A 17955-nucleotide genomic window follows, 5' to 3' on the forward strand; every position below is an offset into this window, starting at 1 on the left:
AACGATTAATGGATATATCCTTTAGACAGTGCACCATTTTAATGGAATTGCACGACGTTAATTAATATTCTACACCGGCTAAAATCTGTTCCTCCGAAGGCGGCTCGTACCTATCAGCGAAATCGTATTTAGCATCTATTAGCGATGCCCTGCAGCATCGTACTCAGAGCCATGTACTCGATACTCGCATATCTGCATTAAAAGGGCAAAAAGAGAGAGAGAGAGAGAGAGAGAGAGAGAGAGAGAGAGAGAGATCAGTGTATGCGAGGAGTAACAAAGGATCGCGGACGCGCAGAAAATGTAGTTACTAACTTTACAGGAAGAGCGATAATGTGCTCTCGACGTATTGCAGTAAATTAAATACGTCGTGTGTTCATAAAACTAGTACACCTCGGTTAGATTTACTCGGAGAATATCCCTTTCGCGAAATTATTATGAAGAAAATGAGAGAATTTATTACGAAGAGAAAGGTATGTATGTTTAATTAACGTAATTAATTTTTCAAAAAGTCAAAGAGTTGCTTAATATCTCGAGCAATCCTTTCCCTTTTCATCCAGAATCGCTATTCTATTCAAAAACGCCCCACGATCTCCCAATACTCGTTATTATAATTCATTACCTTATTTTTTTATATTTCGTCTTATATTAATTTGTCGTGAACTACGTTTACTATGCCAGTCTTCGACGCCAAGGAAGGAGGAATAAGATCGAGGAACATATTTGAATGACGAGGAACTTGAAAATCGATTCGATCTCCTGTGATGCTGGTGGGCTCGACTTGGCAAATAATATATAGGAAAATTGTACAGCACGAAGGAATTACGTGAGTGAAAAATTGATCGGAGGTTTGACAGAGTTGTTCGCCCTCCCGCGGGACCAGCCTTGTTCTATCTATTTCTTCATCCCGCGCATATCCCGTGTACTTGATCGCATGGGAAATCCCTTGAAGAAGAACGAGATAGGTACAATAGAGGAAAATATACTCAATTCCCTCCATTTGAGCATGCGTATCTTTTTACAAGAGAATACGAATATATTATATTCATTATTATATCGCAATCCTCTTTATGTTCAATTCGAAATCCCCGTCACTTTAATTTACTATTATATAGATTAAATGATAATAAAGTCGTATACAGAGTGTTCTAGGTCAGGTCGATGAAACCGCAGGGTTTTTATAGGAAATTGAATTTGGAACAAGAAAGTTTCGATAAACGTAGGCCCGAAAAAAAGCTTGGTTAAAAAATTATAGTTAATAAACTCTCTTTAAGTAATGATAAAGTTACGATGTAGATTTAATAAGAACATTTTTATGTTTGCAAATACGAATGTAGCGTTTACGCAAAGACCATCGAAGGGTGGTTTTTTTCAAGTTCCTGCTTTTTTCCTTGTCTTGAGCTTATTTTCTTTTAAACATCTTATTAGAATTAAATGAAATTGTTGTAATTTAATTTTCTTATTTAATTACTCATCAGATTTATATCGTTACTTCTTTCAAATAATTGAAGGGTTTTCAAGTTATTTTGAAAAATCATAAAAGGACGTGATTTTTCGAGGTTTATTAGCTATAACTTTTTAACGAAGCATTTCCGGATCTATGTTTATCGGAACTTTTTTCTCTCAAATTCAATTTCTCATAAAATCCCGAAGTTTCATTGATCTGACTTGGAACATCCTGTATATACAATATACGCTGCATATTTATAGTTAATATATGCATGTGCCGTGTGGTAGGAGGAGTAGGGAGGGGGTCTTGGATGTGGCAATGTATAAATAGATGCTTATTCTCTCTTTTTCATCCCTCTCTTCAACTTTGAAATCTACTCTTCTTCACTCACCGCCGGCCGATACTACCGTCGTCGTAACTTTATTATCTGCGGCTACGTCCGTCAACCCTGTCAAACGTTTCCGCCGCTTTGTGCGACACGTCGCGTACGGCATCCGCCTCCGCTCGACGTCAACTCCCGATGGTCCGCGTCGTCGCCATCGTCTCGCGACGACGGCTTATCCGTTTAATTAACGAGACAATGCCAGGATTGCAGATTGCACGCACTAGGTCCTCGTGCATCAAAAGCGAACAATATTGTTATTGTTGCCTTACTTCACTGTACCAATATTTTCAAAAGTTTTAATGGACGTTCGAGTTAGTACCGTTCATCGTACAATTGTTTATCTCAGTGAAAAGTTTAATCTGTTTTTTTAAATGCATCCATTCTAAACTGTTTCATGTGAGAGATCAATAGGAAAATTTATCCTAAAGGATGGAATAGGTCGAAAGTATATATATAAAAAAAAAAATCTCTTTTTTTTTTTTAATTGTCGCAGATACAATTCATAACATCTTTTTTTTTTTTTTTTTAGTGATTTAAAATATGTTTTCAATATTTTATCAAAAATTAATAAACTTTCAGAAATATTATATATTCTAATTCACATGCTCATTTTTACTTTCTGACATTTATAATATTTAATTGTAGATTTTAATGGAATCTGTGACCTAAGAAGGATTGAAAGAGAAAGACAGACAGAGACAGAGACCGGGGGGGGGGGGGAGAGAGAATTACTGCTTTAAACGCAACTACTTGCTTTTGCTACTGCTCAGAACGTGCATGTATTTTCCGCGCGACGTAATAAGAGAACCAGGGCGCGGTGTACATTCCGCAATTTGCCTCTTACGGGCAAAAGGGAACGTTCGTATAAATACGGTCTTGTCTGGATTTCGTGAATACCTTTGCGATTATATAACGTTGATATATCGCAGTTGTTTTTTCATTTCGCGTTGCGCTCATCGCTGTCGTTGGGAAGGAATTTTCAGATTAATTAAAAATCACACGCATCCCACGCACACTAAACATAATCCGAGTACTAACTCCGGCCGCGCGTGATCATTGGGTCATCGGGTTACTTTATCACATCGATTTTAAACAATTAGACTTTAACTTTGTGAGGAGGAATAAAAGGGGGAGATGAGAAAATATTTGTAAAAGGTTTAAGTATATTCATTAACGCCTCGACAACTTTTTTCAAATTGATATACATTTAATGAGGTGAGTTTAGTGAAATATTTTCTCTCTCTCTCTCTCTCTCTCTCTCTCTGCCTGTTTATATTATAAATCGTATCTACGATATAACAATGCATGTTATATATAGACAAAGAAAAAGATCTATCTTATTAAAATTAATTTTAAATAATTCTAAAATATAATACAAAAAAATATTAACATAATAATTTTAACAAAATTTTTCAAACTAAAATGCGAATCACACATATTTTACATTATTAATCAATATAGTTTGTAAAGTAGTTTATCAGTTCATTCTGCATAGTAAAGCGATTTATTTTCAATGCAACTTTTTTTTTTTTTTTTTTTTTTTTATACGACGAACGGCGATATAACGGTTGGAAGGGATGCGGAGTGGTTATCGCAAAAGCGAGTGCGAAAGCGAGATCGCACGTTCGTCGTATTTTTATCCACCGCGTGCGAAAGAGAAAAGGATTTTTCTGGATTTCCTCGATGCGGCGGACGGTCGCCGCCGCCGCCGCAGAAAACTGTCCGTTTTCTCCTAGCGTAAAACCGTCCATATTACTGTTTACTCATGGTTCGGTTTTACTACTCGCCCCCCTCTCTCCCCCATCCCACCCCCCCGCGCCCGATCCGTTCTTCTCGCGCTATAGCCATATCTGCCGAATAAAATATCCTTCCCAAACTGGCCAGCTCGCCATCAGACTCACTAAAAACTCTCACGTATTAGGCATTTTGCGCTCTTATTTCTCTTTATTCGGGATCGATGCGCGAGATTGGTCGAGATTATTTATAAATCTTCTGTTTTTGAGGAAGCCCACTCACGTTCCAAATTGCTTACGACATTCAGAACACTGAAATGATATTGGGCAAGATAATGAGAAATCGCATCTCTGAAAAACGATGCTGGAATATATAAAATAGAGTTATCTATAAATATGCAAAGAGGACTAAATGGATTGAAGATTTCAAGCTTTATTTTGGAATCTTGATCAATCAGAGATTATATTAACTTTGATAAAGTTCATCAATCTTTCTGATTGATAATAATTTCAGTAATTAAAAGTTATACTTTATTAAAATTGATATAAAGTTTCCTTAAATTACTCGTTTCACTCGTTACTATCGTTCTTTGAAAATAAATGGGTAAAATATTTTCCAAATCATTTTTTTTTTTTTTTTGGTGTAATGATGTAGATGAATATGATCCGTATTAGTTTGTAAAATTTTTTAAAATGATTAAAAATGTCTTCGTATTAGGATTGTTTATAAATAACTTCAATAAAATAAATATATAGTTTATGTATTCGCATTCTTTAGATACAGATTTTCCCTTTTCACGCGTTTTCACTCTCGATATCGATATCGTTTAACTATCGACGAAAATCTGACGTAACGGGAGAAAATTCGAAATAGGTTTTAAGTCAACGACGAAAATACGTTAAGTTTACGGTCAAATGCTGTGCGAAGAGGATGCATTAACGATAAAACGCTCGATAATAAGAAAACTTTTTCCGACATCCACCGAAGGTGCTCTAAGCTCTTTGGAGCACCATGGAGAAGCATCCGGCTAAAGTGCCTAGAGCATATTTCGCGTGAGTCCCTGTTGAAAATATTTGATGCTAGGTAGGTTCTTGATCATTTTGCACAAGTTGCAAATTCCGACTTGATCAAACTTCTAAGCATATATACAAATAAATCTAATAATATAATAATACCTAATCTTTACATTCTAATATCTCTCTTTTAGTGACGTAAAAAACCTATTAGTATCAAATATTATTTTGTTATTATAGTTTTGCAAAAAATATACACAACATATGGCAAAATTAAATAAATATAAGATATTATTGTGTGTGCACTGAAAAAAAAATTGTTGATTAAATCCGTTCAACTAATTACCATCTTTTGCATTGAAATATTTAAGTATTTAAATTAAATATACGTCATGTTAGATTTAATATGTCGTATCTGACTTAAATATTTTAATTAAAAAAATGGTAATTAGTTGAACGGATTTAGTCAAGTTAACAATTTTTTTTTCAGTGTGCGTAGACGAATTAAGATGTGTTTATAAATTTATAGATAGTGCACGATATACATTCATCCACATTCACACACAATGTATGTCATTAAGTACTCTTTGCTTATGTTTGAATAGTTCTGATTTTACATCACGCACGTATATCAAAATTAATAATTTATTATAAATCAATCCTCTCTGCTTTTTACGTTAGAGAATGTAATTATCGCCTCTTTGAACTATATTCAAACGATTAATTCAATTCTAATGCCCTACATATATATGTATATATATACTGTTAAACAGAGACTGAGAGAGGATAGTGTAACTATTTTTTCGCGGCAAGATAGTAGAGATGGGAAAAGAACTGGAAAAACGGAAAAGAGCGGAGATCGTACAGCATCCGCATTGAACATTGGAAATCTCTCAGGAGTCTCTCAATATTTTAGAAAGTTTTTCCGGATAGGATCGCGGCCCGACTTCACGCGTCGACAAATGCTTAGCCTTGCTTAGCCGCTTTTATCCCCGACCGACATTTTATCGACGACTGTATCAAAGTTGTATATCCTTTCCCTTTCTCCTATTATTTATAATGGAGAAAGCCATAGCTTTAGAAAACGAGGATAAATGAAATTTACGGGATCGAGGAACCGTATTTAGCATCAAATAAAAGCGAAAATAAAAATTGTGTGAAATGTCATCTCGTGTCAAACGTTTCCCGTATTCTCGAAATATTTCTCCCGCCTGAGCTCTGTCTAAAATAGGACACACTGTAATACACCAGTAATACACACGTCCGATTTATCCAAGTAAACTTTTACATAACATTTCGACGTTTCGGTGACTTAGGTTCTTATCAAGTTTAGAGGCTCCCCAACAGACGATTTTACAACTTGCGTCATAAACTGTGGAGGAATATGGGTCATAAGTGTGTCCGTGAAAGTGGAGCATACATATGTACATGACTTTCATCTCTCAGACGAGGCTGAACTCGATGACTGAACTCAATAGCCGTGTCTTATTTGTACATTGTACAATTTTTATGATCATCTACTATAGAAAGAGATAAAAAAATCTGTTTGTCTACCGCTTGTCGAAGTGAATTCGTCTTTATACCGATATTCGGAGAAGAGTCAACGATGTAGAAAATGGTTAAAGTATTCATCTTATTTATTCTCAGAGAATAAAGTAACAAATGTCTGCCGATCCGTAATATCGAGAAAGCGATACTTTATAATGGAAATCCCCGCGGACTTTCGGACATAAAACTCGGCAGTTGTACGTAAAATCGGTCGTCTCACCCTTGTTGAAAACCGCGACGGTCGATTCGGTCGATTTGTAAAATCTACCGAAACCCTCGGGCCAACTTTTGCCGAATAACCGGGAATTTTATCAGCTGACTCGCGATGCGCCGCCATCGCCGCCGGCTACAACTCCGCGCACATTTCATTTTAACGGTCCATTTCGTTTGCGTGCACCCGCAAGATCTCCTGCTGTAGTTGACCTTTCGATTGCATTCGTAATTTACTTGTCGATAATTGTATCTCTGCAATAAAAATTTGACATTTCGCACTCTAATCATCAAAGATTAGAGCTGGCACGAAACACGATGGATTTAATAGATCTCCAGTCTTGTCATTGGCACGTTATATGTTTGTGATATAAAAAAAGTCAAATTAAAAAATTAATTTAGATTTTCTCTCCATCTCCATTCTATCGTAAAAAGGAATTAGTATTTCGAGGTGTCTTGTGTGTACGATAGAGATCTAGCTTGGTGTAATCAAAATAGCCGAAGGGCGAGTTTCAGTAAGCTGATCAAACTATAGCGTAGTTTCTATCCGCGTTGGTATATTCGGGCCGTTGGGTATCTTCCTTCAATCTCACTTCGATAACTTGTTAGCGCCGCTAACTGCTTCATAAAATTAGCGTCGCAAAGTAAGTGCTTGGGGAATATTGAAAGCAACAAGGAGCCGATTCGTCTGCAATATAATTCTCCGCATATAAAACTATAGAATTAATAAGATCTCGTAGAACATGCTTTACGAAATTCGTCCTAGTTACATCGGGGTAACGTATAACGAGCGGCGCGTGCTTCTCGCATCGATTTAACGTCTAGACTTTTTCATTATTATTTATGAAAGTCGCTACGTCGTTAATGAAAACTAAATAATGGTTCGGTCTAATGCACGGGAAAAATGTCTATCTTACGGCCATGTTTAATGAGAACTTGGAGATATTTGAAAGGGAGATCCATCATACTTGTCTAGTCTAGTATTTTTGATGAAAAGAGAGAGAGAGAGATAACAATACTTACGAATCCAATAGCTCTCGCAACGAATGTTTTTAATTAATTCGCATTGTTTCGACATTTGTCAATCTCGAGAAAGTTTCAGAATTTCTGAATAGAAATTGCGAAGATCTTGCACAATGGAATTTTACGCCTAAAATTATACACTTTTCGACGCATATCTCGCGCTTCTCTTTTTCCATCTCGCGTCTGCCAAGTGAATTTGCCGGGGAAGACCCATTTTCAAGTTGGAGAAAGACCGCGCGTGTGGTGGCGCCAACCGCCACGGACGAAGATTATCCAAGTTTCAAGGGAAGACTCGCCAAGTTCTGCATACGCAGAAAAGTATGTATATCACGTGACTGCACACATGCATCCCGCCCCGTATACTAAGTAAAATATTCAAGCAATGCCTGGAATAGTAAGTAATATGAGTTTTACTGCAGAAAGGTAGCAAGGCGGATCAGGGAATATTTTAATATGTGCAGTCTTGCAGATTTTTAAAATTGCATTTTTAGATCTAGTTTGGTGCAGGTCTTTACGAATTCTCCACGGCATAAATTGTGATGTTAAGCACGTACTGCAAGATAGAAGATTATTTTCCCTAGAGCACCACAGACTTCAGATATTAAGATTTCAAGATAGCTTAAGAATTAATGTATCATATATCGAAACATTGACAAAAGCATAAAAATTTCGTACTACACTGTTCTACTAAATATCTGTGCAAAACCTGAGCGCAACTCTTTTAACGGTTTGGAAAATATTTAAATTTAAAGTTACTATTGATTCTTATGGAAAATCGCGTATTTGACATGGAAAAAAAAATTGCCAACAAAAATTTCACATATATTAAAAAAACTCTAATAAATATTTGTGCAAGACTTGATTTAGATCCACTTATTCGTTTAAAAGTTATTTACTAAAAATTGTAGAAAGATATTATCTGTCTCTCTTTCTCTTTTTGCAAATTATTCCTTTTTTTTTTTTTTTGTTCTTGCAGTTGATTTCAGGGGATATCCACGAACAAAAATTCTTGTCATGAATTAGAAAAAATATTAATTACAATTATTTTCTTTTATGAAGATATCAAAAGCCATATTACTTTGTGATACTTTAATTCTTTTTCTAATCTGCATTTATCTATTTAATTTTTCAAACAGTATAAACGTAATAAGAAATATTTTTCGTTACTATTTATCTATTTAATTTTTATAGATTTATCTATTTCATTTTTCAAACAGTATAAATGTAATAAGAAATATTTTTTGTTACTATTGTACAGCCAAAATACTCCAAATACAGTTTTGTCTAGTTTTATTCGAAAATATCCTTCTCATTATTAAGGTATTTTTTAAAATAAAACTGCATAAATGATACGGTACATAATAGCCGTGCGTGTATATCTATAAAAAGTCAATCTTATACATCGATTGCGTTGCAACTTTAATCGTCGAGTATATGATTTGCATATTCGAACATGTCATAGGCCTTCTGTGGGAAGAGAATGCACATTTAGAATATATTTAAACTCTGTGAAAAGTAGGTAAAAAAGAAGAATAACAATGTAAAAATTGTTTTGTGTTAAGAAACACTGAGGTTTTGATAAAAAATTTTTAATTTCTTAAAATATTTTTCTCTCTCAATTTTTTTCAATGCTAAATACGTTTATATCTTTTTCAAAAATGGATTGAAATTTCTGTCAGGGAAATATCTGTTCTCCAAACTTGTCAAAGAAGGTACTTTTGATATGAATTTTTTTTTTTTTTGTAAATCATCCCGACAAATTTATGCGCGCCTAGCAAGGATCGAAACGTACAAAGCGGAAGTGAAAAAAACTTTAGAGGGTAAAGATAGTTAAGAAGGAAAGAAGGAGAAAGCCCAGAGAGAGAGAGAGCATGGAAGAGGAAAGGATTCTTTCAATTAGTTTCTCGAGTGGGAGATCCGAGTTAACCGAGTTTCCGTCCGAATGTTCCGAGTAATAATTACTCCGTTATATACCATCCGGTGTATAGAGGAATGCCAACTTCGTCCATTATGCAGCAAGTTAAACACATCCATATTGATAAGGCTGCCATCCCTCTTGACTTTTTTTCCGCGGGAGCCATTTCGAAATCGCTCAATAAATCGGGGCACGAACGTCTCGAATTATCGATTTCACAGACTTTGTTTGCTCTCGTGCAAATTACCATAGCTGTCGACATGATTATTTTCCAAACTCTGTATTGCTCCATATATGAGATAAATTGTATTATGGAATAAATTTTTATTAAATATGTTATTACGCGAAAAGGGACGCGACGCTTCTATACAATTTATAATACTTATATATATGTGATTTATCAAAATCAAAGCAAGGACTGTTGACGGACAAATATTTGTCGAGCAATTGAATACCGCCGTATGTAATTTACCATCTATCTGAGTCTCTGGTAATTGACGGATAGTCCGACTAATTAATAGTCAAGAGGTTATCATCAGTCAGATGGGCATTGCTTCTCATCGTTCTAATGTTACAAGTTAGAGAATAATGTTATATGTAAATTGAAAAAAGTATATACACTTATTAATGTTAACGTTTCTCTTCAAAACGACGGATGTAATAAAAACAAATGGAAATTTTTATAATATTTTCTGTTTGCTTGAATCTAATCTTTTTTTGGCAAGCCCCTACACGTATACTCTCACTGTCTCTTTTTTTATATATTTCTTTCTCTCTCGTTGAATATCTCAGCACAAAAGAGAAACGTTATTGCAACGTTAAACGTATACAAAAGATGCCAGCCGGTATATCCGATTACAAAAGCATTTCAATGCTCGCTCTCATTAAATCACGATAGGCAGTCTTGATGCATACGACGTCCTTTGTTATCTCGAGAAAGGTATTAAGGCCACACCATACTTTGCCTCACAGATCGGTATCGTATTAGTTAGCGGTACTTGCCAAAACTTAAATATTATGTATATAGTAATTGACTCTTTTTATGCAAATTTAAATGTATTTTATTTAGTATAACGATTTATATTTTAGTCGCATCATAATTTTGACAATTTTTGCAAAAATTGCCAAAATATATGTACAATGAAGTTTAAGTACAATATAAATGCAATTACATTATCTCAATGACAATAAAATTTCAAATTAATTAAACTTGCGTGTGATCGCAATATGCTGTTGGCAACCATCTCGCGTGATTTTAAAAATATGTCGAAATTACAGGCGTAAAGTTTTTTTTTATGGGTTTTGTTCTTTGAAAGATGACGGAAAATCGAGCAATCGGAAAATAGAATACAGGATTCAGAATAAGGGATATATTGAATTCTAGTTGGGGTTGCATCATTCCAGATACCAAACTCTTGAGCACTTTAGACATCTCCATATTACGTTGCAGAGAGATAGCATCAGACGACACTCGCTTTCCGTTAGCGATCCTCTCCCATCATCAAGGTAAACCACTCCTTGATCTAAGATTTCCGCTTCCGTTGCTATTTCCGTTGCGCTTGATACTCGATTAACCGTTACCGGATACCTAACGCTTTCGCGTCAACGCGTCTGAATTTCATTTTTATTCGATATTATCAGCAGCACGTCAAAATTCGCGTGCAATTTTTCTATAAATTTTTTAAATTGCATAAAATCAATCTCTTACAAATTATGATTATCGCAAATTCCTTAATGATAAAATTTGTTTCAGCCATTTTATTACTATGTATTTGTGATTATTACCAAGAATATTATTGTTAATGAGATTTAATAAATCAAAGACGAGATATGTAAAATAAGATAACATTATGAAATATATGCAGCATAAAAGATAAATAAAATTCTGTATTTATAATTTAATATTTACTCGGCTTCTCGAAACACGTAAGCGAATATTATTGAGATGCTTTAAGGGGATTTTCGTTGGGCGGCGCGCGAAATGTTGGAATACCATTAGTAACTCCTGAGAAATTCTTGCCGCATCTATGCTGGTAGTTTCACGAGGCTGGAAGACAAAACTCTTGCCATCCCTGTAAGGCAAAGCGGGCAATTCTACACGAAATTTCCTCCAATCTTCTATCTAGTTCCCTTCTGAACTTCGCGGTCGTCGACGAAGCAACGGTGACGACGTGTCATACAATTAACGATTCCTTTAACACGTTAACTCTTGACTAAGTGACGGCGAATTTTCCTTGAAATCGCGATCGAAATTTTCGCGACTCGTTATCTCAGAAGTCGTGTAATATATTTAGATACGAGAGCAGACGATTTCATTCTTCTCGCGTTCGGCAAAATATTCTTTCGAGTATTAAATGTTCTATTTCAAAAAATTTCGCGTAATATAAATTTTAGATTGCCGCGTAATAATTGTAAGCTTCTTTCAGCGGCGCTACATAATGCGCAACGATTGTTACACGTAATAATACGCAGCAGTTGTAATGAGACTTCGTGTTTACGCGCGTCGGTGGCTCATCTTCATACCCATTTCCATACTTATATCGTTGCTATGTCGTTATATAGCAAAGTCTGAGGCATGCTTGTAATCTAATAATCTAATTTTGGTGCGATGGGAATAGCTAGAGACGTATTTAGCAGACGTGAGTAGGGTGGCAGCGTGCGGCAGATACATAAGTGGTGTCGCACTACCACTAATCAGACAGCACCTAATCGCGCACATCTGCATAAACCTGAAATTCTCACTCTCCTTTACTCTATTAATCAACAATACGCAAATCCGCGAATTAGTAGTACTTGACAATTGCGTCAGACGTTATTTTCGAGAAGAGCGATTAGTTTAATATATATCAAACTATATCGAAACTTGTCAAAGAAAGATGCCAATTTTCACCTCTTTTGTGAACGAGAAATTTAAACTTTTTTTGATGTCAAACTAAAGTTTAAGTCCCCTAATTATTATATATCAAGTATAAAAGTGCATCTCCTTCCCGTTCTAGAAATAATTAACACAAAAAAAACCTACGTCAACAAATGGCGCCAGTGTTTTATTTAATTAAAAAGTATTAAAAATGTACATTTTCATTGATCAGCAATGATCGTGGTAACGTGAAAATAATAATACGTAATAATATAATAGAATAATTAAAAAAATAATAAAATAATAATATAATATAATAATATTTCTGCAACGGTTAGAGGGTCCACTTTGCAACTCAGTATATATAATCTAGACAATAAAAACTTCATTTCAAGGTAAGAAACTATTAATATTAATATTTCAATTCACAAAAGAGAGGAGAACTTTCAATGAGGTCTGGGCATCGCTTTTTGCTCAAGAATTAATTGTACAAAATACTCTATTTTTTTTCTTCCCTTTTTTTCTAGTCAACAATTTCTAACTGACACAATTCGGACCTTTAAAATATAATTACAAAAAAGATATCAAAGTGTATCTCTCTTTTGTGTACAGAGAAGCTCTCACCGACCATAAACAGTCCTTTCTCTTAAACGATGAGACAGACAGGTAATAAAAGCTTCTCATATTTGGTTTAATTAAAGCAGCTCCGCGGTGAGCGTAAAGGGGAGCCGGGTATGCGGACACGGTGCTTTTAATGTTTCGAGCTTTTAGCGACGACGAGCTTTCGTCCCTCCGGAATCTCTCATCGCCAATGAAGCTGCATCCATGGCAATGAAGCTTGACGTGCGTCGCCGCCAGTTGCCCTCTAGATTTCGTTAACCTTGCATAACGGTGACCGTAATTACATCAGGTACTTTGCTACGTAAGTTCTAAAAAGATGAATAATTTCTTCACCATGCACCGAATCACATTCAATCGTGGCTCAACGATTTAAAAATTTAAACGTGGGATATTTATTCGAGAGAGTTCTCTTTAAATGAAAAGAATCTTTACTACGATCAAATTACACGAATGTATATTAATTTCAAGGCAAAAGAATTATTTTTTTCTTTTTTCAATTAGTACATATTTTTCTCATACGTTTTAGATTCATATTTAATTTCTCGCTATTGATATCTCTTGTAGCAAATAGAGCGTGCGCAAGTCGGCGCTTTCGGTGAGAGGACAAATTAAGGCCAAAGGTTAAGTGGTAAATGGAGTCGCTAATTCCTTTAGCGCTCTTTTTGGAGTAATAGCTTTAGATCGTCGTTTCGGGCATTATACCGACCGTTTACACAGAGAACCAATCAAATATCTTGAGTTTCTCAATCTTTTTATCGTTGATTTTTAATTTAATGTATGTTAATTATTAACATTCCCTATCTAAAAAAGGCATATTATGTCGATACTCGAAAGTCTCGAAGTGTATTGTTGCCTCTTTTCCGATGATGCTGATTGGTTGTCTCACTTGTGCGCTGCGACTTGCTTCATTTGTGTTATTTGCAACTGTCAAATCATGCGAATTTTGACAGTTTGACAATTTGTGAAAGAAAAAGTTAAAGTCAAGAATAAAAGGGTTAGGATATAAAATAATGTGTAGATAATTTTTTGAATTATCATTCTCTCTCTCTCTCTCTCTCTCTCTCTCTCTCTCTCTTTCTCTGTGATTATACACAAATCCGCTATAGATTGCTTACATTGAATCATTTACGATTAAATCTTGTATAATAAAATTTATAAATTTTCAGGTTTGATATAATTATCCTAATTTAATTGCTAATATTCGTATATTAGTATAGTTGAGAGCATACACATATATACAATAGCTATACAATAGCTATATTTTGATATATGGATGATGAAAACTAAGAGGAGCCGTTGTAAGAAACACAATACGAGGTATCGATTTAGAAATCGGGGGATAGTGTAAGCGACAGCTGTTGCGAGCATACCATACACGGTCTAACATTTCGTCGTGTCGCTTACATGCCGACATCTTGTCACAAGTGACTCGGCAAGGATAGTGGTATTAGTATCATAGTTAAGGGACGTCTCTCTATGTAATCTGTGGTCTGGGCCCGCGGATACGACTGTGCGCATATATGAATAAATTGTCGATGCCATCTCGAGAATCGCATACCGACCTATGCAGAAAGCAATATTCGTCTTCCAGTTTGACTTACTCGCTACGTTTTTCTTCGTTCGATGAAATTATATTAGAGAGAGAGAGAGAGAGAGAGAGAGAGAGAGAGAGAGAGAGAGAGAGAGACGAGAAAAAGTAAATTTGAAATTGAATTATTAAATTTTTTAAGTAGTACATTAAGAAAAGAAAGAATAACATTGAATAAATTAATATTATGTCAAAAATAGATTCTATAGAAAAAAATGCATCCTCTCTTTTATTATTTTCATATCTTAGTCCTTGAATATAAATCGTTGTAAATCGACATAAAATTGTCGCTGGGCAATCAAAAGTATCGTCTTGCGATTGGCGTATTTTCTTCTTGATACGGATTAGATGTCTTAGATCGAATTTAATTTTTAGTTCATTTCCTTCGAGGAATTAAATTCGAGATTATAAAATATCGGGCAATCAAGCTATGTGACTTAAAGTTTGATGACATGTGTCACGTGAAATTACTTAACACGCGCAGACATTTCCTCATCAGAATATATTCCTCGAAGGATGCTTAGGGCTTTGTGTAATTTCCTTAAAAACCCTCGATACGGTTGATGGATGATTTGGCGGTTTCTTTTTTGGCCACCTCTCATCCGTCAGATCGGTAAGCTTCCTCCCCCTCATCTTCCTTTCGTTTTCTACATCGCATCTCGAAATATCTTCCCCACCCATATTTTCCGGGGAGGGAAATACGAGTATAATGAAGCGGAAGATAATAATTTTAAGAAAATATCCGATATCTGACAAGCGGTTTATTTTTAATTCGTAGACTTGACACGTATTTTATGCGATCGATCCGTAAGAGTCATATATAGAAACAAATCGTGAAAATGTGACACGTAAATCTAATATTGAAAGTTAAACCAAGGGTAAGATTATTGATCGCTATCGATGTCATTCATTGTCTATTCACTTAATAATATAATGTTTCAACGTTGCAATATCTTTTAGCAGAAAATTATTTGTCGATTGTGTCGATTACGAACGCTTATCACATATTTGCGTACTCTGGATCTGGAATTAATTTTTTTCGTTTCACAGCCGAATTTTCGCTTTAGCTGAATAAACGTTGGCGAACAGTCCGCGTTTCGATTCAAAAATATATCCCGATCGAGCATCTCCATCAACGACAGATTTATGTCTGCGTTTCAGCAATTTTCCGAAAACGCTATATCGCCGTGACAACAGCAGTGACATGGCGAAGCTCACCGCGGAATACGTTTCAAGTGGAGATACTCGAATCGCGTGTCATCATAACGAAGCCATATGCGAGATCGATGGCACAACATAAATCCATTTATGCCAACAAAAGCTCGGCAGCTCAGTTCGTACATCTATCTCACTGTTGCACGCTCTCGCGCTTTACTCGCGCATAACGTAGTTAGGAAAAGAAGGAAATATATAGAAAAATATATTTTTCACTCGTGTATATGGCAAGCTTCTCTTAACAAAAATTTCATTAACGATTACGAGATTACAATTAGTTTTTCAACTTTATATATTAAATCCTAAATAATATTTTATGCCACAAAATATTATGTTACACGGTATTTTACGGTAAATACTCAAATAACTTACACGACAAGACAGATAAAGTCTATTCTAAGATATTTTTATCCTCTTAAGAGGATGCCGGAGCGACGGCCGAACTCCGACGGGTTAGCGCCCTCATCTAAGCGTAACTAAAATTATCGATAATACCGACCGAAATTATCGATAATATCAATAATTTTAGTTCCGCTGTTACCAATATTAATATTTCTGCATGTTTTATGCATATTTGAAAGAGAATTGTGTTCAATATGTTGAAATCGGACAACATCGTGTATTTCTACTGCTCTATTGCCTCGCACGCATATCTAAGCGTATCTAAGCGTATAGATAACAGTATAACATATACACGTGTCTGCCTTTATTGCATATTTGAACACAATTGCACACATTACTTATATGGACTTATATATATATATATATATATATATATATATATATATATATATATATGTACGTGTGTGTGTGTGCCTTTCCATATATCTTTCCAAGAGGAATAATATTTGGCCATGTGTATGTGTGTGTGTGCATGTATTGTTATATATATATATGTGTGCCTTTTATGTATATATATATACATACATACATAGATACATACATACATACATACAATAGCACAATACATATATATGTATTATAATATATAATAACGGTTATATTGCTAATCTTACTTAACTATTAAATCGCATCCGGTTCAAAATATTGTAAAGCAACCAGCACACGTAAATCGCCTCTGGAATATTTTTTACAATAACCAGCACACGTAAATCGCCTCTGGGATATTTTTTACAATACCCAGCACACGTAAATCGCCTCTGGGATATATTTTTAACCAGAACGCTCATGCAAACCGCATCTGGTATGAAATATTTACAACCAGTTCACGAAAAGATCGCTTCTGGGATCAAATATTTCGGCAATATTTAGCGCGCACATGCAAACCGCATCTGGTATGAAATATTTACAACCAGTTCACGAAAAGATCGCTTCTGGGATCAAATATTTCGGCAATATTTAGAGCGCACATGCAAACCGCATCTGGTATGAAATATTTACAACCAGTTCACGAAAAGATCGCTTCTGGGATCAAATATTTCGGCAATATTTAGAGCGCACATGCAAACCGCATCTAGTATGAAATATTTACAACCAGTTCACGAAAAGATCGCTTCTGGGATCAAATATTTCGGCAATATTTAGAGCGCACATGCAAACCGCATCTGGTATGAAATATTTACAACCAGTTCACGAAAAGATCGCTTCTGGGATCAAATATTTCGGCAATATTTAGAGCGCACATGCAAACCGCATCTGGTATGAAATATTTACAACCAGTTCACGAAAAGATCGCATATAGATAATATATAACATACATAGTATGCTCGGATCAGAAAGAGACGGACAGAGAAGAATGGGCAAAGAGAAAGAGGATATAGTGTAAGTGAGCAAGTGTCCATACAAGTGCCAAAAGTAAGAAAAAAAAGGAAATAGTTGGATCTTTCTCCGTAGCAATACTTTATGCTCACTAATATTTAGCGACTGATGTGAATTATTAATCGATATATCGTTGTACAGCCATTCTCTCGCTTACTCATTCCTATTCTCTCTCTCTCTCTCTCTCTCTCTCTCTCTCTCTCTCTCTCTCTCTCTCTCTCTCTCTCTCTCTCTCTCTCTTTCTTTTTTTTGCCCATGTCTGTCTATTTCTTTATAACAAAAATACTATATGAGTACTAAATACTATATGCATCATATATATATAATGTGTATGTTCATGTATTGTAGTAATTCTAAATTCTATTTAAAGATTAATTTTATGTTACAATTTTTTTATACAAAGGTCTTTATGTTGTTTCTATTTAGGAATTGCTTTAAAGATATAATCAAAAAATAAAAAAAAACTTGAAATATTACATTTTTATATAATATTACATTATCATACTTATATTTTTGTGTAAACTGCACGGAAAAAAAATTCAATTATATCTAGCGACATATTAGTATATACTATACATTAAAACAATTCCTTCTAGAATTATGGTATATAAATATACTAA

At 34.9% G+C, this 17955-nt stretch overlaps 1 protein-coding gene across 3 annotated transcripts in view; it reads left to right on the plus strand.

The window, feature by feature from the left end:
* Positions 1-17955, plus strand: part of Cpx (synaptic transmission protein complexin) — a 144932-nt gene that overhangs the window by 4803 nt on the left and 122174 nt on the right. The window contains exons 1-2 of one of the 3 annotated variants that reach the window (XM_070314475.1): positions 372-470; positions 679-823. The exons of 1 other annotated variant lie outside the window; for it this stretch is intronic. The gene's annotated coding sequence lies outside the window, so the exon portion shown is untranslated. Of the gene's footprint in view, positions 1-371; positions 471-678; positions 824-12833; positions 13055-17955 lie in introns of those variants that run through there. One more of the 3 variants, XM_070314476.1, reaches the window with a different exon arrangement.

Source organism: Polyergus mexicanus, unplaced genomic scaffold (assembly GCF_030449975.1).
Source record: "Polyergus mexicanus isolate NDT 795.1 unplaced genomic scaffold, iyPolMexi1.0 SCAF_27, whole genome shotgun sequence".
Taxonomy (NCBI): domain Eukaryota; kingdom Metazoa; phylum Arthropoda; class Insecta; order Hymenoptera; family Formicidae; genus Polyergus; species Polyergus mexicanus.